At 45.0% G+C, this 24,371-nt stretch overlaps 1 non-coding gene across 1 annotated transcript; it reads right to left on the bottom strand.

Annotated features, from left to right (window-relative positions):
• Positions 1 to 608: 608 nt before the first annotated feature.
• Trnat-ugu (transfer RNA threonine (anticodon UGU)) lies at positions 609 to 683 on the bottom strand. The gene has a single exon. It is a non-coding gene; the product is annotated as a tRNA-Thr (tRNA).
• Positions 684 to 24,371: the final 23,688 nt, after the last annotated feature.

The raw sequence follows: 24,371 nt of genomic DNA, 5'->3' as shown, positions 1-24,371 counted from the left end.
TGCTGTGGCCTGTTGTCCCCGGTTTAATACATACATACATAAGTAACTTTCTCAATTAGAGAGTGATGTATTTTTCTATGCTCTTCTAATGCTGCAGACAACGGCCTTGCCGCAGTGGTAACACCGGTTCCCGTCAGATGACCGCACTGGGCTAGCACTTGGTTGGGTGACCATCCGGTGTGCCGAGCGCTGTTGGCAAGCGGGGTGCACTCGGCAATTGTGAGGCAAACTGAGGAGCTATTTAACTGAGAAGCAGCGGCTGCGGTCTCGTAAACTGAGAAATGGCCGGGAGAGCGGTGTGCCGAGCACATGCCCCTCCACATCCGCATCCCATGACGCCTGATGACACGGCGGCCGGTCGATACCGTTGGGCCTTCCAAGGCCTGTTCGGGCGGAGTTAAGCTTTGATTTTAGTTTTAGTAAGTCTTGGGGGGGGGGGGGGGAATTAGCATTCACATTTAACTATATATGACGGTAGTATCTGTTCCCGAAAGAACAGTTACCATCGATGACCATGCAGCTTTGCTCGAAATGAAATGATAATTAAATAGACACCCTAGCTGCAAGCAGGCGTTGATAAACTTCATTGGGGACATGTTGAAAATGTGTGCCCCGACCGGGACTCGAACCCGGGATCTCCTGCTTACATGGCAGACGCTCTATCCATCTGAGCCACCGCGGGCACAGAGGATAGTGCGTGTGAAGTGTATCAACGCCTGCTTGCAGCTAGGGTGTCTATTTAATTATCATTTCATTCACATTTAAATTATTTCAATTAGAAAATTTACAGCACGACTGGCTGTGAACAATTCCAAAGACCCGAGACAAGCGCTAAACGGGGAAGCGTGGTGTCCCAGAAATAAATAGATACGATCCCAGCGCCTAGATTCCCACCAAGGTCTTCGGGACGCTGGAGCTGGTAATAGCGTCCTGTTTGTCCGCAGTTAGGGTGCCGCACATTCCTACTACCAGCTTGTCTGAGAATTGGCCGAAGAGAATCGCGACTCTTACTGGACAAGAACTCGAATGCGCGCTCCACTTTCTAGGAGAAGAGAACGAAAAGAGCTTCTATTTCTCAAAAAAAAAAAAAAAAGGCTCTGAGGACTACGGGACTTAACAACTGAAGTCATCAGTCCCCTAGATCTTAGAACTACTTAAACTAACCTAAGGACATCACACACATCCATGCCCGAGGCAGAATTCGAACCTGCGACCATAGCAGACGCGCGGTTCCGGACTGAAGCGCCTAGAACCGCTTGGCCACCGCGGCCAGCTCCATTTCTCATTGTAATGTAAACATTCGCAGCTCACAAACGGAAGAAACATTGTAGATGTGATATTACAGTATCCTTTTACTGCGAACACTGCATTTGTTTTATTTTTTATTTTACATATGCAGGGTGTTCAAAAAATAAGTGTCGAATACTATCAGAGATTGTAGTACTCGTAGAAACAAGAAAAATAATTCCAACAAACATGGGTCCGGAAACGCATGGTTTCCGACTTAGCCACGTGTTTATGGGAAGATGTGCGCTACGCTTGGTTGCGAATATTAGCACAGTCGTTGCATTGGCACTCCGTCAAATGTGTCGCCAGGGTATTATGATGTCTTACTCACAGTACTCTACCTACCATTAGGTGGTCTGCTGTCAGTTGTGTGGTTCGAATCGTTAGTTTTCGTCGTGTTTGTGTGTCTCGTTCTACAGTACTTCAAAAATACACTCCTGGAAATTGAAATGAGAACACCGTGAATTCATTGTCCCAGGAAGGGGAAACTTTATTGACACATTCCTGGGGTCAGATACATCACATGATCACACTGACAGAACCACAGGCACATAGACACAGGCAACAGAGCATGCACAATGTCGGCACTAGTACAGTGTATATCCACCTTTCGCAGCAATGCAGGCTGCTATTCTCCCATGGAGACGATCGTAGAGATGCTGGATGTAGTCCTGTGGAACGGCTTGCCATGCCATTTCCACCTGGCGCCTCAGTTGGACCAGCGTTCGTGCTGGACGTGCAGACCGCGTGAGACAACGCTTCATCCAGTCCCAAACATGCTCATTGGGGGACAGATCCGGAGATCTTGCTGGCCAGGGTAGTTGACTTACACCTTCTAGAGCACGTTGGGTGGCACGGGATACATGCAGACGTGCATTGTCCTGTTGGAACAGCAAGTTCCCTTGCCGGTCTAGGAATGGTAGAACGATGGGTTCGATGACGGTTTGGATGTACCGTGCAGTATTCAGTGTCCCCTCGACGATCACCAGTGGTGTACGGCCAGTGTAGGAGATCGCTCCCCACACCATGATGCCGGGTGTTGGCCCTGTGTGCCTCGGTCGTATGCAGTCCTGATTGTGGCGCTCACCTGCACGGCGCCAAACACGCATACGACCATCATCGGCACCAAGGCAGAAGCGACTCTCATCGCTGAAGACGACACGTCTCCATTCGTCCCTCCATTCACGCCTGTCGCGACACCACTGGAGGCGGGCTGCACGATGTTGGGGCGTGAGCGGAAGACGGCCTAACGGTGTGCGGGACCGTAGCCCAGCTTCATGGAGACGGTTGCGAATGGTCCTCGCCGATACCCCAGGAGCAACAGTGGCCCTAATTTGCTGGGAAGTGGCGGTGCGGTCCCCTACGGCACTGCGTAGGATCCTACGGTCTTGGCGTGCATCCGTGCGTCGCTGCGGTCCGGTCCCAGGTCGACGGGCACGTGCACCATCCGCCGACCACTGGCGACAACATCGATGTACTGTGGAGACCTCACGCCCCACGTGTTGAGCAATTCGGCGGTACGTCCACCCGGCCTCCCGCATGCCCACTATACGCCCTCGCTCAAAGTCCGTCAACTGCACATACGGTTCACGTCCACGCTGTCGCGGCATGCTACCAGTGTTAAAGACTGCGATGGAGCTCCGTATGCCACGGCAAACTGGCTGACACTGACGGCGGCGGTGCACAAATGCTGCGCAGCTAGCGCCATTCGACGGCCAACACCGCGGGTCCTGGTGTGTCTGCTGTGCCGTGCGTGTGATCATTGCTTGTACAGCCCTCTCGCAGTGTCCGGAGCAAGTATGGTGGGTCTGACACACCGGTGTCAATGTGTTCTTTTTTCCATTTCCAGGAGTGTAGTTCAAATGGCTCTGAGCACTATGGGACTTAACATCTGAGGTCATCAGTCCCCTAGAACTTAGAACTACTTAAACCTAACTAAGGACATCACACATATCCATGCCCGAGGCAGGATTCGAGCCTGCGACCGTAGCGGTCGCCCGGTGCCAGACTGTAGCGCCTACAACCGCACGGCCACTCCGGCCGGCTACAGTACTTCCAAACCTGCGTACGTGTCATGGTGTCATACGTTCTTCCAAACGCACATTCACTAATTTGTTTACTGTTCAAAAAAATGGTTCAAATGGCTCTGAGCACTATCGGACTTAACATCTATGGTCATCAGTCCCCTAGAACTTAGAACTACTCAAACCTAACTAACCTAAGGACATCACACAACACCCAGCCATCACGAGGCAGAGAAAATCCCTGACCCCGCCGGGAATCGAACCCGGGAACCCGGGCGTGGGAAGCGAGAACGCTACCGCACGACCACGAGATGCGGGCTGATTACTGTTGTTGCAGTGTTCGTACATATAAATTGTGTAGTAGACTTCCACCACTTGTTAGCAATGGAAGCCAACTACTCGACAAACGAAATGGTGTATATGATACCCTGCTATGGTTTAGCAACTGGACGTAGCCTGTGAGCGTCTGGCCACTACGCTGGAAAATATACACAGCGCAGAGTGGCTTCTGAAAAGCTGTTGGGTAGACCTCTCCATCGTCAGAAGGACACAGGTAGCCTCGCACCTCGGAAGTCTGACAGTGGGAGGCGCTGCACGGTCCTGACATGGAGGACCGTGTGTTACGTTCGATGGAACGACGATTAGCAGCAGCAGAAGCCGTGTATCACTCTCTTATCGGGGGGGGGGGGGGGGGGGTACTTCATGAACAGTTGCTGTACCCATACCATCTACAGCGCATTCAGGCCCTAAGGCCACAGGATCTGATGTGTTGGTGAATGTGCCAACACCTTGTAGATAGAGGAGGCCGAAATGCACGCTATCTAACGCAGACGGGCGTGAATTCTGGAACAGGATAAGTAGTGAATTCTAATAAGAAAAGTATGCAGCTCCTCTAATACTTAACTTTTATTTATCCTTGTTGTGAATACAGCATTCTTGATGAGACATTTCATACGATAACTATCAAACTATGTAAGGCTAATGGCGCCTTGCTAAGTCGTAGCCATTAACTTAGCTGAAGGCTATTCTGTCTCTCGGCAAATGAGAGGCTTCGTCCGTATAGTCGCTAGTAACGTCGTCGTACAACTGGGGCGAGTTCTCGTACGTCTCTCGAGACCTGCCGTGTGGTGGCGCTCGGTCTGCGATCACACAGTGGCGACACGCGGGTCCGACATTTACTAATGGACCGCGGCCGATTTAAGCTACCACCTAGCAAGTGTGGTGTCTGGCGGTGACACCACAGGATCATCATGGTAGATGGCGGTTCTGCCAATGGCTGTTGCAGAAGTTTGCCACAGGGCCACTGTTTACATCCAAGATTTTATTTACCGGTGAGGCAGGGCTCACAAGAGATGCTGTTGTGAATTTCCATAACCAGCATGTATGGGCAGATGTAAATCTCCAAGCAATTCAGGAAAGAGGGCATCAATCAACGTATGGGCGGTAGATTACCACAATTCTGCTACCAGAAAGGTTAACTGGTCCGCATTATCCGGTCTTTCTCATTAATGTATTGCTTACCTTGCTGGAGGCTGTGCCATTGCACCAACGAATACAAATGTGGTTCATGCGCGATGGCGCGCCAGCATACTTCCGTCACAATGTGCGCGAACATCAGGTGCAGACATTTCAGGACTGCTGGATAGGTCGGGGAGGGGGAAGAGGCGTATCGTGGCCTGCTCGTTCCTCAGACCTCAATCTCCTACACTCTCAGTTATGCCAAGAAGCAATGGTCTACACCACGTCAAACAACGATGTACGGGCCCTACAAGATCGCTTGTTCATAGAGTACAACAACAGCCACCGGGTGTACTCCGAAGGGTGCGCCATTCGTACGCCAGAGGGAAGAGGGGTGTTGGTGTTCTGTCGTGAATGGACCCCACGTTGCACACCTCCTGTAAACGCGCGTTTATTGCGAACTGTATGCGTTCCCAGACCCATGTTCATTGTTTTTCTTGTTTCCATGAGTACTGCTACCTCTCAAAGTATTCGACACTTTTTTTTCGAACACCCTCTGTATACATTTTGGGTCATCAGTCTTTCGACTGATTTGATGCAGCCAGCCACGAATTCTTCTCTTGCGCCCACCGCTTCCACTCAGTGCAGCACTTACATCCTATTGTAATGCGACTCAAAGACTAAGCGTTGTCACGGCAGAGGTCGTCACACTACCGTAGTTACAGACTCGTATGATTTGATTAATATTTTTTGCCTGTATGATTACACGTTTATACAGGGTATAAGAAAAACGCACGGCACAAATTGTAGGACACTTTTCTCAGACGTAGATGAAGAAATTATGTTATATGAACAGGGGTCTGTAAATTTACGCATTCGGTACGTATGGGTAGACGTCAATCGTCACGCAGCTCCTGAAGCAAATCATCAACAACGGTTTTTTGTCAATGTCTGGTCCGGCAGATTTGGTGAATATTCGGTAGGGCTTCACGGGCAAAGTTATCGTAATTTAGTAGAGAATGTTCTACATGATCTGTTGGCAGATGTGCCTTTAGCTGTGCAACAAAGCATGTACCTTACGTACGTTGAGACACTTCCTCATTTTAGTGTTAATGTCCGTCGACTTTTAAATAACAAATTCGTTGACAGATGAAGAGGTACAGATGGACTAGCTTCCTGGCCTGCACACTCTCCGACTTTTATTTGTTGGGGCATTTGAAAGCTCGTGTGTTTGGAACTCCAATACTAGATGTTCAGTGTCTCCGTGCCCATATTGTGGAAAGCTGCGAAATCAAACGCAGTACTATAGGGATACATCAGTGAATCCTAAATTCACTACGACGGTGGATTCATGCACGTATCAATGCCCACGGAGGGGATATTGAACATCTCCTGTGAGAAAGAGTTGCATGTTGTACGCTGATGCGTGTGTGTTTCCCAAGACTAACGAATTGGAGAAAATGATGGTAACATGGAAATAAAGCGTTTCCAGACCCATGCTCATATAGCATAATTTCTTCATCTACATGTGAGAAATATGTCCTGTGATTCGTGCCGCACATTTTGTTACACCCTGTATATTTCGACTTTATTTCTTTCATATGTAAAGCTTGTAAATAAAATGTGTTGTAGATGTGTTAGAACAAGGAGAAAGCTGCTCGAAGGGATAAAGTGGTGAAAATGACGCAGGTAGAAGCCCTGAAATGCAGCGACGGCCACGTACAGAAGCTGAACTATTGTTACAAGTGCTGAAGACGCCGCTATCTTGATGATGTTAAATGGTTTGGTAGTAATATACTACCAGATTGTTGGCAGTGAAGTTGATAATGGTTCAAATGGCTCTAAGCACTATGGGACTTACCATCTGAGGTCATCAGTCCCCTAGACTTAGAACTACGTAAACCTAACTAACCTAAAGACATCACACACATCCATACCCGAGGCAGGATTCGAACCTGCGGCCGTAGCAGCAGCGCGGTTCCGGACTGTAGCGCCTAGAACCGCTCGGCTACAAAGGCCGACAGTGAAGTTGATACTTTGCTCCTACAATGATCATAGTTGACCTGAGGTACTGAACCATTACTGAAACTGCGTACACCTAAGTGTAAGTTAAATTCTGCGGATTTTGTTATATAAGATCGTACCGACGAATTTGTGATCCTGTCTGTGAATTTAAGAAACGATCGACTATCAGAGAACAGTATTTTTGTAGCTTGATGTCGAAGTTAGATCGAATAACCACAATTTGCTGTGGTAAATCATTGAGACCAGTAGTATAGACAGAAACAAAGGCCTGAAGAGGTTGAGAATTTCTAAGATTTTAATATCAGACGGGCTTAAAGTGGCGGGGGCGATCTTTTTCTTTGAATAGCTCAAATGAAAAGAATAAAATAAAAGACTGGTTTATATATTTTTTGAAGTTGGATCTAGTCAAAGCCGCGTGGGATTAGCCGAACGTTCTACGGCGCTGCAGTCATGGACTGTAAGGCTGGTCCCGGCGGAGGTTCGAGTCCTCCCTCAGGCGTGGGTGTGTGTGTTTGTCCTTAGGATAATTTAGGTTAAGTATTGTGTAAGCTAAGGGACTGATGACCTTAGCAGTTAAGTCCCATAAGATTTCACATACATCTAGTCAAAATATAGCTTTAAATATACCCACTCTACTAACATTAAAATGAAAGATGAGGTAATATAAAAGAAAGGTACAGAAAATTAGGAAATCTCAAAAACTTTAAAAAAGAGCATTTAGAAAAACGAGTGAAGTAATTACGTATGTTTCGTTCGATATCCTCAATTCCTAGAAAATGACCGTCTTTCAAACTGTAGTATCTTTGACTGAAGCGTTGTTAGATCTTTGTCCTATTACTGTGTGTGCAGGAACAAATGAAGGAGATTCATCTGAATTTCAAAAAGGTTTACTGCATGAAATTAAATATTTTATTCCAATAAAAATGACTCATGATAACTTACGAGTCGTATATCATCTGAAAAGGGTGGGAATACATGTGATCGTCTGAGGAATTATGATACAGCAGTAAAGTTTAGGGATTGCTTGAATAGTATCGTAGTACATTGGCAAATATTATAACTCAAGTAAAGCAGACGATATTGTAAATCATGCAGATTTGTATATGAATCCGTCCTTAGGAATACTGGTATTGAGTAATTGCCTATTAAATATAGAAGCGGCTCTTTTTGTCAAGAGAAATGTATTAATAGATTTTTGTAACCGACAGCTCTAGTCCCTTAAAGGCGTGAAGCACAGGGAGCTAGAGAGTAGTTACCTCCGTATTCCCTACGTTTTCTCTAACCGTTAAATACCAGTTCTCCTGTATTCCGTACACTATTTAAGCAGTACCAGAACTATCATGGACAGACGGAGAATTGTTTATATGCAATTTCTAAATTCAGAGCCTGTTGGAGTATATCGCACTGCCTCGTTGAACGAATGCTTTCAACCATCTGGAAATGCAAATCGATATGTATAGCACGTTTCAGCTGACAGTTAACAATTTTAATGAAAATAATCGTCTGTTGTCGGAAATGATGGTTTCTTTTATTGCTGGTGACCTGTTTCAGTCTTAATAGTCCATCTTCAGATCAGTGTTGGTGATAAGATGGTGCGACGATGAGCAGAGCTGCTACGCAAAATGATCAGAAAAACCCTCGAAAGCTTGTAATGCTATTGCGGGGTAGGTTGTGCTGGGAAATAATTGTTAAGGAAAACATTCGATACGTTGCGCCGTTTCCAAGTTAATTGACACTGAAGTTAGCTAATCAGGCCGTTATGCGCCCAAATTCAACCAGCCTGCCATATAGAGTTAGTGTCATTTATTCTCAAGGCGTAATAACAGCGCATAAGACCGCTCAACATTTGGCTCTGGTTCGATCCTTACCAACGTTCCATGTCCAATTTCTACATCGCTCTAATGTTCGGTTTGCCTAACTTCAATGCTAATTAACTCGGAAAAGTATCAAGGTACTGAATTTTTTACTTAACAATTTTTTTTTTTTTTGCACCACCTACAGCCTTACAAGCTTTACAGACAGTTTTTGTCCACCCTGTACATGCCGAGGGGCACCAGTTGTCGATGCACTATACTAGACTTCAAATATCAGACATATCAAACTCAGCAATCTATATGTGGTATCGTGCTGATTGTGATAAAAAATTGATAAGACAAAAGGGAGAACCTAAGAATCATAAGCACTGAGCTGTTAAAAAACACTTATAAAATGACAAACATAGTGCGACACATATAAATAATAACCTGCAAATACCTCTTATTAGGCAATAAATGTGGGCGAATAAATGCAGTGAAAGAAATATACATTTTCATCCAGTTGCTTAAAGATACAACAAATATGATAACTGAAAAGGCCAAACTTAAGAGGGGAGCACTTTTCAACATATTCCATGTCATCATACCATGGAAATAATCAGTGTTTGTCTCTCAGAGAATAACGAGGCAATTCATATGTAAGGTGTCAGGCAAATCCAACACCTTCCATGAAAACCCTGACATGATAAGCAAATCCAGTAGTGTGTCACATAGCTCCGAATAAATCGTGACATTAAATTGACCACAGTAATACGAGTCACGTGTGAGTAAATGGAATACCACAGACTAACACAAGAATGCCTAAATGCATGTCATACCTTCCCACCGTGAGACAGACGCAGTTCCGAGGGGAGAAACGAGAACAGAAGCGAGAGGAGAACCGTGTTAAGCTGGAAGGCCCTACGATAAGGGACGGACACCCACGTCGCCAGCTAACAGCTAGGACCACCCCCCCCAAGCCCATGTTAACAGCTAGAGCCCTCCAGAAGAACAGTATAGATCTTACGATAACACAAAAAGGGCTACCCCAGCCGCAAGTTTTAGCGTGAGACTTTTTCGCGTCTCTGTTACGTCAGGAACACCCCCCAGCCTATGTTAAAAGATAGAGCCCTCCAGAAGAACAGTATAGATCTTACGATAACACTAAAAGGACCACACCAGCGTGAGACTTTTTCGCGTCTCTGTTACGTTGCAAACTTTAAAAACATTGCCCCACCAAGAAAAGTATAACGTTTCTCATTGGATGGACAGAATTTTTGTAGGTGGAGCTTAAGGTTAACATTGTGACCCTGATTGGTCAGATGAAAACACAGCCAGATAGTTTTTTTAAACCAACTTCGGTAAATTGTGGTAAGGAGAGAGTTACTTCCGAGACGGCGAGGTGAGCGGAGCTGTGATGCCCGCCGCCCCCTGACGAACACCGACAAGGTAATGAACGCACGCGATGCCGCATAACGGCGCATAAAGCTTCACTCAGAATTGAAGAAGTCTCATCTGTTACACCCCCTTTTTGCGTAATACTAGTGTCGATCGTCAATTAAAGCTCATGGTGTTCACATTTGCCACTTGAAATAAAAATTTGAAACGCGATGATTTTTCTGTTATACAGTTATTGAGAAGCCACATCAGCCACTGTAATTTACGACAAGTTAGATAAGTAATTAAAGATAATTGAGGGTCACTGTAGACCATTTTGATAGTTTTCTCTTTTGTGAAACTTAATTTAAACCTAGATTATAGATGTGATATGGCATAGGTCATCCCTCGATCCATTGTAGAACTTGGAAACCCACTCAGGGAATATTCGTTCACATTTTTGTTGAACGCAGTTGGTTTTTATCGTCCTGTATTAAAACATTTCCTTTTATCAATAGTGCAATTTATAAACAATGTTTTGTGAGTAGAATAAAATTTCCAATGGTAAAATTAACTGCTTTTTCGACGTTATTTTACCAGCTAACTAAAAATAGGAAAGCCTTGAACCCCTTGCACTAAATTTAGTTAGTATTAAGATTCTTTTACAGGGAGTGCAGTGGAGCTGACGCTGAAATCATTAAGTATTTGGTTATATCATCGCTAGTCTCACTGAACTCTTCTGAACTCTACATGTCATGTGTGGTCTGGCGTCTCCTTACCAGCAACAGGTCCCAGGTTCAAACTAGTCAATTCCCTAAAAAACACACTCAGACCGTTGTTGCGCGAAAGTGGTAGGGAGACACGACTTAGAACAAACAGATACCACGCAGAATGTTAGAGAATGGCGACCCTGCCAGGATGGTAAAATACCATGATTGAAGGTCGGCCACATGCCCAACTTGGTCAGAAAAATATCCTGTTAAAAAAGTTTCGTAATAAAAAATTTTTTTGAAAGGCGTAAATAGTTTAAAACAGTAGCTGCAGCGATAGATAGTAAGAAAGTATTAAATAGAAAGTGAGACATTCTAGCAGAGACAATAGCATAATTAAGTTATGAATTTTAATATTGTTAGAATTATGTTTTCTCTCCAATGCAATGGCACAGGTGGCGGATATATCGTTGACAAGTTGGTTCTGACCCAACAAGTAAGTGAATGGATTGTCAGTCTTGGGTGTAATAAGTGTCAAGTCGTTTGAGCAAAAAGTTTATGAAACGCGTGGGATCGTATGAGCGCAGATTGACGCGAAGTAGGGCGCGTGATTTGCTTTTAAAACAGAAAATAAGGGATTCGGAAAGATTAGCAATGGCAGATAGAGACATTGACCGAATTGAGGTAGAGACCCAGCATGAAGATGGACAGAGAATAGAGGACAGTACAACAGACGATGCAGTATCGCGAGAAATAGGCAGATAACGCACCATAACGAGGATAATGTACGCCAAGGCATAGAAAACGTAGGTCAGCATACGACAGAGGAGCAGGAAAGTAGAGAGGCAGTCGATGAGGATTCTTACTTGCGTATTGAATACGTAGAACCTATAGTACAAGTAATCAGAGCTCCCTCACAAATGAGTACAAGGAATTCGAGCAGAAATGTGTCACCGCACAGTACAATGCAATCGGTTGCGAACCAACACTTGGGCGAAAACACAGAGCGTCGGACGTCGGAAGAAAACGCAATAGGACCCACCAATCTGGCAGAATTATTACAACAAATTACGGAAACCATGACAAGGCAAAATGAAGAAATAGCGAACCAAATTCAAATTCAGAATGCAGAAACCACGAGAAAACTGCGTAAGATTAAAGAACAAACCAAAACAATTCAGTTACACCTAAGTCATATTGAAGACGAGGCAAAAGAATCTCTCCCAGAAATCTTGGTATTCCAGTTTGTCTTCTATACATTCATTTATGTTCCTTTCCCTACCAATGCTACCAGTACTACCGGTAATACTACCATTTACTACGCCGTTTATATAGCGCACCAAAACTACCGAGCCGTATTTTTGGTAGAGTGCAATTTTAGTCTTGAGGAGCTGTCCGAAGGCGATACCTAGCAAGTCTGCAGTGCCATCTGGCCTCATTCCGGTAACTATGTAAAGTAGATAAAATTATTCTATTGTAAATTGAAACATTTAAATGTTACTTGCTTTATGTATTAACACATTTTGCTTATCATGAGAATGTGGAAACAATCTGTAAAACCTCTGTATAAAAAAATCTGTAAACAGCACATATTTTGTCTAGTGGCCAGTCAGGCATTGTCGTATTTTCAAATTAATGGAGTAGAAAGAGGTCCTGCAATAGCCTTTGAATGTGTGTGGACATGTAAATTAAGTGTTGGGCGCTCATTAATGGAGTTTTCAAGTAGACGACGTGCGTATCAGTTCTCGAGAACGTCCATGACGACTACGCGAATGAGGTTCCGTGTGAATTATTTTATCGCTGCCTGAAACCTGTACCTAAAAGCGTGTTCTTATCAAAGAAATCAGATATTACAAATTGGCCTGATTGTTCGATGGCTCAAAAATGTTAATGGAAATCATACCGCATTGTACCTGGCGCTTTGCATTAGCAATTAACATTTATTTGTAGTTGTACTAGGTGCCCCCAGGTACGGAACGCGAGTAATGTTTGTTATTTAAGTCTCGGGCCCAATTCACACGGAAATGGCGCGCGGCGCGGACCCCTGGCCAAGTCGGGGGCGTACGTGGAGGGGGCGTGAGCAGTTCACACTGAACGTGGCGCTGGCAGAGAGACGCGGGACAGCAGTGCTACGACTGGAGTATGTTGTCTTCATCAGACGCAGCTACTGATGCACTGGATCTTTTGTTCTCGCAAATGTTGAGCAGTGAAAAAGATATTGTGTACATCCGATATGGTAGAAAAATAGGAAGAAACATGATACAGTCGCGTAATGGAAGAACTAAATACGTATCCAGAACGTTCCCTAGGCACCTTTACAGAATTTCTCAAAAGTGCTTCTATACTGCGTTAGCCAGAATGAAGGGCAGCATTCAGAGAAAAGCAAGGAAATTATAGAATGAAGGCTTTCACGGCAGTTGTTGTCATCACTCAACACTTCCTGACTGAGATGCCGTGGTCCATACATAAAACTCTCCCCTGACGTTTCGCCTTCGACTGCGGAAGGCATCCTCATAGGTCAATGGGCGAGCTGCCACCTTGACACGAGGCCACTTGGCGGGTACGCTGGACGACCGAGCGGCAGCCCGACGCCGGGCGCCGTGTCGCTGCCCGACGCCGGCACGCCATTCGTCGGTGAGCAAGAGTAAGTCGCGAGCTTCGCTTTGCGGGAGGAGACGCCGCCTGCTCCGGTGCTGCCTCATACGTAATCGAGAGCGGCCGCCGAAGACTTGTTGTTTGTTTTGGTGTCTGTATCTTACAACTGACAACGACAATATACAGAAGAACGGAAAAGTAAATTGAGGATCTCTTGAGTGTCGGTCAGTTTGGATTTAGGAAAGGTAAAGGCACCAGAGAAGAAATTCTGTCTTGGTAATGGAAACGAGACTGAAGAAGAATGAAGACAAGTTCGTAAGAGTTGTCAACCTGGCAGTAGCATTCGACAGTATAAAATGGTGCAACTTGTTCAGACTCTGAGAAAAATAGGGGCAAGCTATAGGGAAAGACAGGTAATATACAATATGTACAAGAGCCAAGAGGAAACAGTAAGAGTAGGAGACGAAGAAAGAAGTGCTCGGATAAAAACGGGTGCAAGGCAAGGATGTAGTCATTCTCCCCTAATGTTCAATCTAGACATCGAAGAAGCAATTACAGAAATATAAGAGAGATTAGAGAGCAGAATTAAAATTCAAGGTGAAAGTATATCAATGATAAGATTTGCTGATGACATTGCTATCCTGAGCGAAAGTGAAGAAGAATTACTGGGTCTGTTGAAGGGAATGAACAGGCCAATGAGTACAGAATATGGTTTGAGAGTAAAACGAAAAAAGACGAACGTAATCAGAAGAAGCAGAAATAAGGACAGCGAGAAACTTAACATCAGGATTAGTGATCGCGAAACATTTGAAGTTAGGGAATTCTGCTACGGAGCAACGAGGACATCAAAAGCAGGCTATCGCTGGCAGAAAGGGCATTCCTGACCAAGAGAAGTCTGCTAGTATCACACAGACGCCTTAATTTGAGGAAGAAATTTCTGAGAATGTACGTTTGGAGCTCAGCATTGTATGGTAGTGAAACATCTGTGAGAAAACCGGAACGAAAGGGAATCTAAGCATTTGAGATGTGGTGCTACAGACGAATGCTGAAAATTAGGTGGACTGATAAGGTATGCAACGAGGACGTTCTCTGGAGAATCGACGAGGAAAGGAATAAATGGTAAATACTGAAAAGAAGTAGGGACAGGATAGGAGGACATTTGTTACGACGTCATGGAATAACTTCCATGCTGCTAGAGGTAGCTGTATATGGTAAAATTTGTAGAGGAAACAAGGATTGGGATGCATCCGACGTGCTATTTTGAGATAAAGAGGTTGCAACAGGAGAGGAATTCGTGACGGGCCACATCAAACTAGAAAAAAAAAAAAACTAGGGAGAGAAATGGAGAAGTTTAAAACCATCACTGGATCACACGAACAGCTGCGACTGGATCGTGATATGCATGCAAGCCTTGATCAAGTCTGGGTAGAGAATGAAGATCTGCAAAGGCGCCTTAATAAACCAGTAATAAACGCGACGCCGCAAAGCTGGGAGCCTCACTTCCCCGTTTCTAGGGTTCCCACAGCCGGATCCCTCCTGGCCTGTAATTGATGTTGTAATGAGTTCCCACCTTCGCGAGTAAACGAGACGAAAATAGGTACACCTTCATATAAAATTTAACCTCTGTAGAGAAACTGACCACATGGGGTGCCGAAGTGTTGTCAGGAGTCTGTACGGAGAGACACGCACTTATGTAACTTCCATGGAAGGGCTCACAAATACCGAGGCATCTTACGTTCTTTCAAAACGGCTAGTGGATAGATATGGACCACCTTCCCACCCTACGCCAAAATTCTGGAGAGGATAGGAGTTCTGTCGTGTCGTACATATTAGTTAGTGGAATGTGACGCAGAAGCTTGCTGTGTAGATGTATTTATTCGTGGGACTGACCCATAAGTAGCGTCTCTACGCTAGGAATCTCGTTAATTCATCCAGTCTTCTAAAGTGGTAGACCCCGCTAAATGTGCAGCAATTGCGGAGGTGTACTGCACTCCGACCTGGTTTCAAGGCTGTTGAGTGTTTGGCACCGGGATGTACCTGTTGTAGAAAGATCTGACATGAGGGAGCAAACTGTAGGTCCGTATAGCATTGCTCGGCTAACCAAATAGGTTAGCAAGGTGCATAAAGGAAACACATACGGGAGTGGTTCTGTGGCAAAAGTAATGCTGCGAGGTAAAATCAACAGTAGACAGTCTTCCTTTATTGCCGATGCAGGTGCACAACTAAGCGTTTTGATCAGAATTAAGGCTGACACATTGCAGACTAATTTGACAAAAAAGATAATTTACCAGATAGTAAAACTGGTTCCATGCCATACTGGGCGCCTCGTACAGAAACGGTCATGAATTTCTTGAAATAAGATAGTCTCGGTTGCAAAATCTTTTCTGTTAACAGGAAATGACGAATTTCGGCCCTTTGGATCATCATCAGAGTGGCGTAAAGTCAATGTTCGATTTCCACATTAATTTTTACGGCCATCTGAAGATGCCCAAAAAGGGCGAAATGCGTGATTACCTGCAAATTAAAAAGATTTTCCAAGCGAGACTGTCTTATTTCAAGTAATTTACCCAATAGGTTTGCAAACTGTGGACCTGGAAATAGGTGGAAGAAGTACCAGTTCATATTCGAAATGGTTTGGAAGCATGACTTCGATTTCGATGTAATTTTAGCCAACAATTTCCTCCGCGATTTTGAAGACATAGCTAACTTTGCTCCCGCTGTAAGAACCCAAGGTCGTCCAGAACGAATGGCCCTTTTCTCAGTACCCACTAAACCACGTACCACGGCAGTGAAGTTCAGCAAAACCGAGAAAATGTCGGGCCGTACAGGGAAAATACACTCCTGGAAATTGAAATAAGAACACCGTGAATTCATTGTCCCAGGAAGGGGAAACTTTATTGAGACATTCCTGGGGTCAGATACATCACATGATCACACTGACAGAACCACGGGCACATAGACACAGGCAACAGAGCATGCACAATGTCGGCACTAGTACAGTGTATATCCACCTTTCGCAGCAATGCAGGCTGCTATTCTCCCATGGAGACGATCGTAGAGATGCTGGATGTAGTCCTGTGGAACGGCTTGCCATGCCATTTCCACCTGGCACCTCAGTTGGACCAGCGTTCGTGCTGGACGTGCAGACCGCGTGACACGACGCTTCATCCAGTCCCAAACATGCTCAATGGGGGACAGATCCGGAGATCTTGCTGGCCAGGGTAGTTGACTTACACCTTCTAGAGCACGTTGGGTGGCACGGGATACATGCGGACGTGCATTGTCCTGTTGGAACAGCAAGTTCCCTTGCCGGTCTAGGAATGGTAGAACGATGGGTTCGATGAAGGTTTGGATGTACCGTGCACTATTCAGTGTCCCCTCGACGATCACCAGTGGTGTACGGCCAGTGTAGGAGATCGCTCCCCACACCATGATGCCGGGTGTTGGCCCTGTGTGCCTCGGTCGTATGCAGTCCTGATTGTGGCGCTCACCTGCACGGCGCCAAACACGCATACGACCATCATTGGCACCAAGGCAGAAGCGACTCTCATCGCTGAAGACGACACGTCTCCATTCGTCCCTCCATTCACGCCTGTCGCGACACCACTGGAGGCGGGCTGCACGATGTTGGGGCGTGAGCGGAAGACGGCCTAACGGTGTGCGGGACCGTAGCCCAGCTTCATGGAGACGGTTGCGAATGGTCCTCGCCGATACCCCAGGAGCAACAGTGGCCCTAATTTGCTGGGAAGTGGCGGTGCGGTCCCCTACGGCACTGCGTAGGATCCTACGGTCTTGGCGTGCATCCGTGCGTCGCTGCGGTCCGGTCCCAGGTCGACGGGCACGTGCACCTTCCGCCGACCACTGGCGACAACATCGATGTACTGTGAAGACCTCACGCCCCACGTGTTGAGCAATTCGGCGGTACGTCCACCCGGCCTCCCGCATGCCCACAATACGCCCTCGCTCAAAGTCCGTCAACTGCACATACGGTTCACGTTCACGCTGTCGCGGCATGCTACCAGTGTTAAAGACTGCGATGGAGCTCCGTATGCCACGGCAAACTGGCTGACACTGACGGCGGCGGTGCACAAATGCTGCGCAGCTAGCGCCATTCGACGGCCAACACCGCGGTTCCTGGTGTGTCCGCTGTGCCGTGCGTGTGACCATTGCTTGTACAGCCCTCTCGCAGTGTCCGGAGCAAGTATGATGGGTCTGACACACCGATGTCAATGTGTTCTTTTTTCCATTTCCAGGAGTGTAGTTTGGGTAGAGATAGATGCAGACTTTATGAGAGGAGATATTTTCTTAGCGGAACCATTAACAAGAAATAAAGCTTTAGACAGTAAACAGATGCATGTGAAACGTAGTTTATTTCGAATAAATTCAACAGAAGACCTTACATTTTTACCACTGAGTATAGACAATTTTGGAAGGAGAGACGTTAAAATTCCCTGGGGTACCATACTCGCCAAAGTTCAGGAAGTAAATAGTAATGAGATAACAGTATACGAAGAAAACGAACAGCCTGAGAGAACAGCTTGTATAAATTCTACCTCAGTTACATTACAAAAGCGGAAATTGAAAAGAAACTTGAAAACCTGTGTAAGGCATATAGGTACGTGTTGCACCCTGTTCTAGCAGAGTTTGCGAGTTTGTTGAAGAAAAGGAACAACTCCCGGCAGCCTCTCTGGCGTGTCATGGGACTCCTACAGGTGATGCTAGACATATAGTCCAGCAGCCTTATCACTTACTGCATCAATTGAAACACCTAGTAGGAAAACATATTTCAGACCAGCTAGAAGCAGGAGTAATTCAACCTTCGTTAAATCCCTGGGCTTCACCAATAATGGTTGTCCCGAGAAAACCACTGATGGAGGATGAAGTTATCACATTTGTGTAGATATGAGATTTGTAAATAAGGTCTCATACGGAATACTTTTGCCCTTTCAAAGAGTAACGACACTTCGGATCACCTCGGCAAATGAAAATTCTGCATTTCCTTATATATGCTCTCTGGATATACCTGTAGCTATGGAGATCGGGAAAAGACAGCTTTTATACCTAAGGATGCTCTTTGGCCTCCGAAACGCTCCTGTACATTTCAACATTTTTTCTGATTTAATTCGCGAGGTTTAACGCCGATCATGTGTATAGTATACCTGGATGACACAATTTTATTTTCAAGTACAATGGGAGAACGTGCAGAACGACTGAGAAACGTGGTAAGTCGTCTTAGTGACGTTAATCTGAATTTGAAATCAGGAAAGTCTACTTTCGCGCAAGTGCATAACGTTGCACTTACGTAGTTGGTGTTGTTAATTCCGATCATCGTTTGACGTTTCCAGCAATGTATAACAGTGCAGACAATATCTTCAGTAAACACTTCCTAATACGTATAATGCGTTATTAAGAAATTATTCTCTTTCAGAAATGCTTTTCTTTGATTGCCAGTATGCAGTTCTCCCTACTTCGACCATCGTCGAATCATTTGCCGTCCAATAAAGAAAATATCTATCACTTTTAGCGTGTAATTTCCTAATACAGTTGCCTCTGCAGTGCTTGACCTAACTGGACTAAATTAAGTTACCCTCGTTTCACTTCTGATAACATGCATCTTGCAACCTCTTTGCAATACACAGTACTCTCGGTGAAACTGATATTTCAAATCATTTGTTGTATCTGACAGAATTACAGTGTCACACGTAAACCTCAAACTTTAAATTTTTCTCCCTGAAATCTAACTTCGTTGACCTCCTCTGTAGAGACCACCGAGAGTTGAACAGGGTCGTAATGCGTAATAGGCGGACATCTATCCAGACCATCACACAGGAATTCCAAACTGCATCAGGATCCACTGCAAGTACTATGACAGTCAGGCGGGAGATGAAAAACTTGGATTTCATCACGGCGGTAAATGCCAAATGACGCCTCGCTTGGTGTATGCACCGGAAACATTGGACGATTGAACAGTGGAAACACGTTGTGTGGAGTGAAGAATCACGGTAGACAACGTGGCGATCCGATGGTTGGGTGTGGGTATGGCGAATGACCGGTGAACGTCATCTTCCAGCGTATGTAGTACCAACAGTAAAATTCAGAGGTGGAGGTGTTATGGTTTGGTCGTGTTTTTCATGGAGAGGGTTTGCACCCTTTGTTCTTTTGCGTGGCACTATCACAGCACAGGCCTGCATTGATGGTTTAAGCACCTTCTTGCTTCCCACTATTAAAGAGCAATTCTGGTAAGGCGATTGCATCTTTCAAACGAAGGAGCACCTGCACGACAATAACATCCCTGTAATGGACTGGCTGCACAGAGTCCAGACGTGAATCTTATGGAACACCTCTGGGATATTTTGGAACGCCGACTTCGTGCCAGGCCTCACCGACCGAAATCGATACCTCTCCTCAGAGCAGCACTCCGTGAAGAATGGGCTGCCATTCCCCAAGAAACCTTCCAACGCCTGATTGAACGTATGCCTGCAAGAGTGGAAGCTGTCATTAAGGCTAAGGGTGGGCCAACACCATACTGAATTCCAGCATTACCGATTGAGGGCGCCGCTAACTTGTCATTTTCAGCCAGGTGTCCGGTTACTTTTGATCACATAGTGTGAGCTGGAGGGTCAGTACTGCCTTGTGTGTTCGTACCTTTCTCTGGATCCCAATCTCATCTTCCTCGAAGTCGGCTTCCCTCAGTCTTCCCATTCTTCAGTAAATAATTCTTGTCAGAATTACACAATTATAACTGTGGTGTCACCGCAAGGCACCACACTTGCTAGGTTGTAGGCTTCAAATCGGCCGCGGTCCGTCAGCACACATCTTACCCGCGAGTCGCCACTGTCGACGCTAGCAGACCGAGCGCCGCCACTCGGCTGGTCTTACGAGACAAGCTAGCGCACTGGTGAGCTCTACAGCCGACTTTAATAGGAATGGTTCACGTGTTATAGCTTCAGAGATCTCAAATGCAGAGACGCTAGTTAGCATAGCTTTCAGCTAAGTCAGTAGCTACGACCTAGCCAGGCACCACACACTGTTTATGCAGTGACAATTGATCTATATGTGTGAAGCAATTAGAATTGTAAAGAACGATTCACAGTTCCACTTGTAAGTATTTTTGTGCAAAGTCAAGATCGAGGTTCACCGCTGATGCTGAATTAAAGTTAAGTATTTCATTGTATTCCTGTCTACTAACTTTCTAATCACGTAAGATGTCCCGTCAAGTATAGTTCATTGATCCTCACGTCAACCTACGTGATCAACGCGTGCAATTAATGGCCGCACCTCGTGATCAGACTAAGAGCCAAATTGCGTGACTCAACCGGGTCACCCTTTTTTCATGAGGCCCATAGTTCCGCCTCATACATAACAACTGCCGACGAGTTGCTGCTAATTGGTTAGCTGTGATACAAAGATAAAAAGTATCTTTTTCTTGTCTTTTAACGAACCATACTGTTGGACGGATTATATACTTAGGCCAGACGAGTAAATGTGTGTGACAGTGGTTTGCGTAGCTCCCATACTGCCCAGTTGAGTTTGCCCTGATTTCATTTGTACAATGGTTACGCCACCATCACCAGATGTACTGTCAGAATTTTACCGCTTGCCGAATCAGCAAACGCAGGCGTTACAGGATGCACTTGGACAGCTGGTCTAAGGTCAGCGTGCGGTACAGCAAGATTACTTTAGTTTTAATGTAATCTACGAGTAATTTCTGATGTTTGATATTAACATCAAAAGGATTCCTTAGACAGGGAAAGAATCTGTTCTTGGGCAACTACTTCTATAATCACCAAAGGGCCCGGCCGGTGTGGCCGAGCGGTTCAAGGCGCTTCAGTCTGTAACCGCGCTACCGCTACGGTCGCAGGTTCGAATCCTGCCTCGGGCATGGATGTGTGTGATGTCCTTAGGTTAGTTAGGTTTAAGTAGTTCAATGTTCTTCGGGACTGATGACCTCAGATGTTAAGTCCCATAGTGCTCAGAGCCATTTCAACGATTTTTGACCAAAAGGCCTTAAATGATCTTTAAGCACATGTGTTCCAGGAACGGTATGAAGAAAATGATAATAATCGAATTATCCTGTAACTTCACATTTCACAGTGGATTTTCTCGAACTAAGAAATTTCCTGATTTAGTGAAAATTTCAAAATGGCTTCACATCGAGGCTATGATGGCTAGAAGAGTCTTTACATCCTGCTGACGTGAGAATAGCATAATCTCCGCGTCAGAAGTTTGCTTCTCCACCGTGACTAATTTTGTAAGCTAAGCACATCATCCGTTACAGCACACTCCTGGGGCTGGGAAATGTGGCCACAATGGTCTGGTGCAACGAACTGACACAAGTGCAATGCGTGGGTTCAGGAATTTACTTTTAAGGGGCACAAACATATTTCCTTTACCTCTGGTAACATCAAGAGAAAGATGTTATAATCCAAAATCCGCATTAAACATCACGTTCCTTCATTCCCAACTGGACACAGCCGGTTTACTTTGGGAAATGACATAGGCGGAGGTCATGGTAAACAGAAAGACTGTCGCCAGTAAACATACTTACAATTAAAAATTTCATGTTATTTGATGAATCGATAGCCATTTAAAGGAACAGGGCTCTTATTTTACTTGTACTTGATTGAACTAGAGACGTTGAAACATTTGGTGCTGGACTGTGATTCGAATTCGTATCTCGTCTTTCGAGGATCTGAATCTCTCGGAACAGTATAGTTCAATCATTTCGTTCCTTTTTCCAAGACTGCAGTCTTCTCTAGGTCTCTTCCTAAGGTAGGTATGTGGGTCCGATTCCTGATCCAGTACAAAAATATTCATAATTTCAATCCAAGCTTTATCACGTGCACACCGGCCTACTAGTGAAAATTAACGTGAATTTTTAATGTCTGTTCATGTGTTGCCAACAATTTCTGGTCAAACAAGCACACATCTTACTGTTGGTGAGTAAGCAATTGATACTTAAGCTATATTCGTGGACGATAAAGAAGAACGATAGGAGTGCGGTTCGATTGTTGCTCAGGCACAAAAATTTGTATCCTTATTTGGATTCAAACACCTAGCAGCTGGTAAGAGGAACCGATACGTAACATTTGGTTTTACTTAGTTAACAATCCGATTACGTGTTGGGTTTGTATCTCCGTCACAGAACTTCACATCATGCGCTTCATCTTTAAATGCATACACACTTTGTGACTTCTTTCGTGGTTAGTTAACAGGAATGGAAGGGTCTTGAAAGGAGTAACGGTTTATTACAAAAACTGTCGTCTTTTATTTTCAAGTTTAGATTTGGTTACAGATATTGGCGAAAATTTCAGTAATTCATGACTCTTCACGGCTAGTCAGCAATATGATATGGTTAGATTAGATTAATACTTGTTCCATAGAGCATGAATACGACATTGCGTAATGATGTGGAACGTGTCATTTTAATGAAAGATTTCTTTACATACCGGTGTTCAATTTCTTTACAGCAATTTTTTACCCTCTCTCTCATTCTTTTTTACTTTTCTCTCTCTCTCTCTCTCTCTCTCTTTCTCTCTCTCTCTATCTCTCTCTCTCTCTCTCTCTCTCTCTCTCTCTCACACACACACACACACACAAACACACACACACACACAGGCTTTTTTTATTTTTATTTGTTTGTGTGCTCGACTATCGGCGAGGCACGAAAACGTCCATGAATGAGTTTCTTAGTTTTGAGTACAGTTACGAAAGAAATATAAAACCAACTATGAGAGTTACTGATTTATGATGCTTAGTTGACAGTCAGTTCTGAGTATTGTTAGTAACTACGCTCCAGTCCCTAAACCTAGTTACAGATATGCGAATCAGACGCATTACGTATTCCAGGCCGAAGCAGCAGCGTCTTTGAGACGCCAGCTGTGGTCACTTCCCAGCCCGCTGTAGTATCACATCGGCTTGTCTTCTTCCTGGTGGTATTGTAACTGAGATTTGGCAACAAGGCAAGGTATGTTTGGCAACTCTGTGATCGACGAGTTGCTTCCTGGTATGCACGGAATTAGGCCTCGAAGTTCACTTGATTTTTCCTGTCGTTTCCATTGATTAATCTGAGTTAATATCGCTTGAGGTGTAACAAAAGATTGTAAATTTACGGTTTTCAGCCAGGAAAGTCGTTACACGTAGATATCACTACTAATCTCGTCCTTTAAATAGCAGTTTACGTGTTCTATCCACTATTGGCCTCGTAAGAGGAAGGCCCAGCACATACCTCTTCGCTAGCTCTGTGGTGGGGTGCTGACCTGTGAAAAAGCGTCCCTTATGGTTCGCGGTTCCAGCATGATGTATAGAAAGATTTTTACCCTCTCTCTCATTCTTTTTTACTTTTATCGCTCTCTCTCTCTCTCTCTCTCTCTCTCTCACACACACACACACACACACACAGTCTCAAAATCAATGTGTCGATGCTACATATAAATTATTATGCCTGTCCTGCAATGTCTAACCCCAAAACAATAAGATGAGAAATGGCCATCTATAAGGGTTCAAGGAACAACAACAAAAGAAAAACGAAAAAGGAAAAAATATAAAAAAGAAAACCTATAAAATGACTGTAATACTAACCAACACTAGAAATATAATAGGTTAATAGAATAAAATGTCTGTTTCTTAAATGTATGGTTGTTAATATACACTCCTGGAAATTGAAATAAGAACACCGTGAATTCATTGTCCCAGGAAGGGGAAACTTTATTGACACATACCTGGGGTCAGATACATCACATGATCACACTGACAGAACCACAGGCACATAGACACAGGCAACAGAGCATGCACAATGTCGGCACTAGTACAGTGTATATCCACCTTTCGCAGCAATGCAGGCTGCTATTCTCCCATGGAGACGATCGTAGAGATGCTGGATGTAGTCCTGTGGAACGGCTTGCCATGCCATTTCCACCTGGCGCCTCAGTTGGACCAGCGTTCGTGCTGGACGTGCAGACCGCGTGACACGACGCTTCATCCAGTCCCAAACATGCTCAATGGGGGACAGATCCGGAGATCTTGCTGGCCAGGGTAGTTGACTTACACCTTCTAGAGCACGTTGGGTGGCACGGGATACATGCGGACGTGCATTGTCCTGT

The sequence above is a fragment of the Schistocerca nitens genome, chromosome 9 (assembly GCF_023898315.1).
Source record: "Schistocerca nitens isolate TAMUIC-IGC-003100 chromosome 9, iqSchNite1.1, whole genome shotgun sequence".
NCBI lineage: Eukaryota > Metazoa > Arthropoda > Insecta > Orthoptera > Acrididae > Schistocerca > Schistocerca nitens.
Note: the sequence above shows the minus strand (reverse complement) of the source record. Positions and strands in the feature narration are given on the sequence as shown.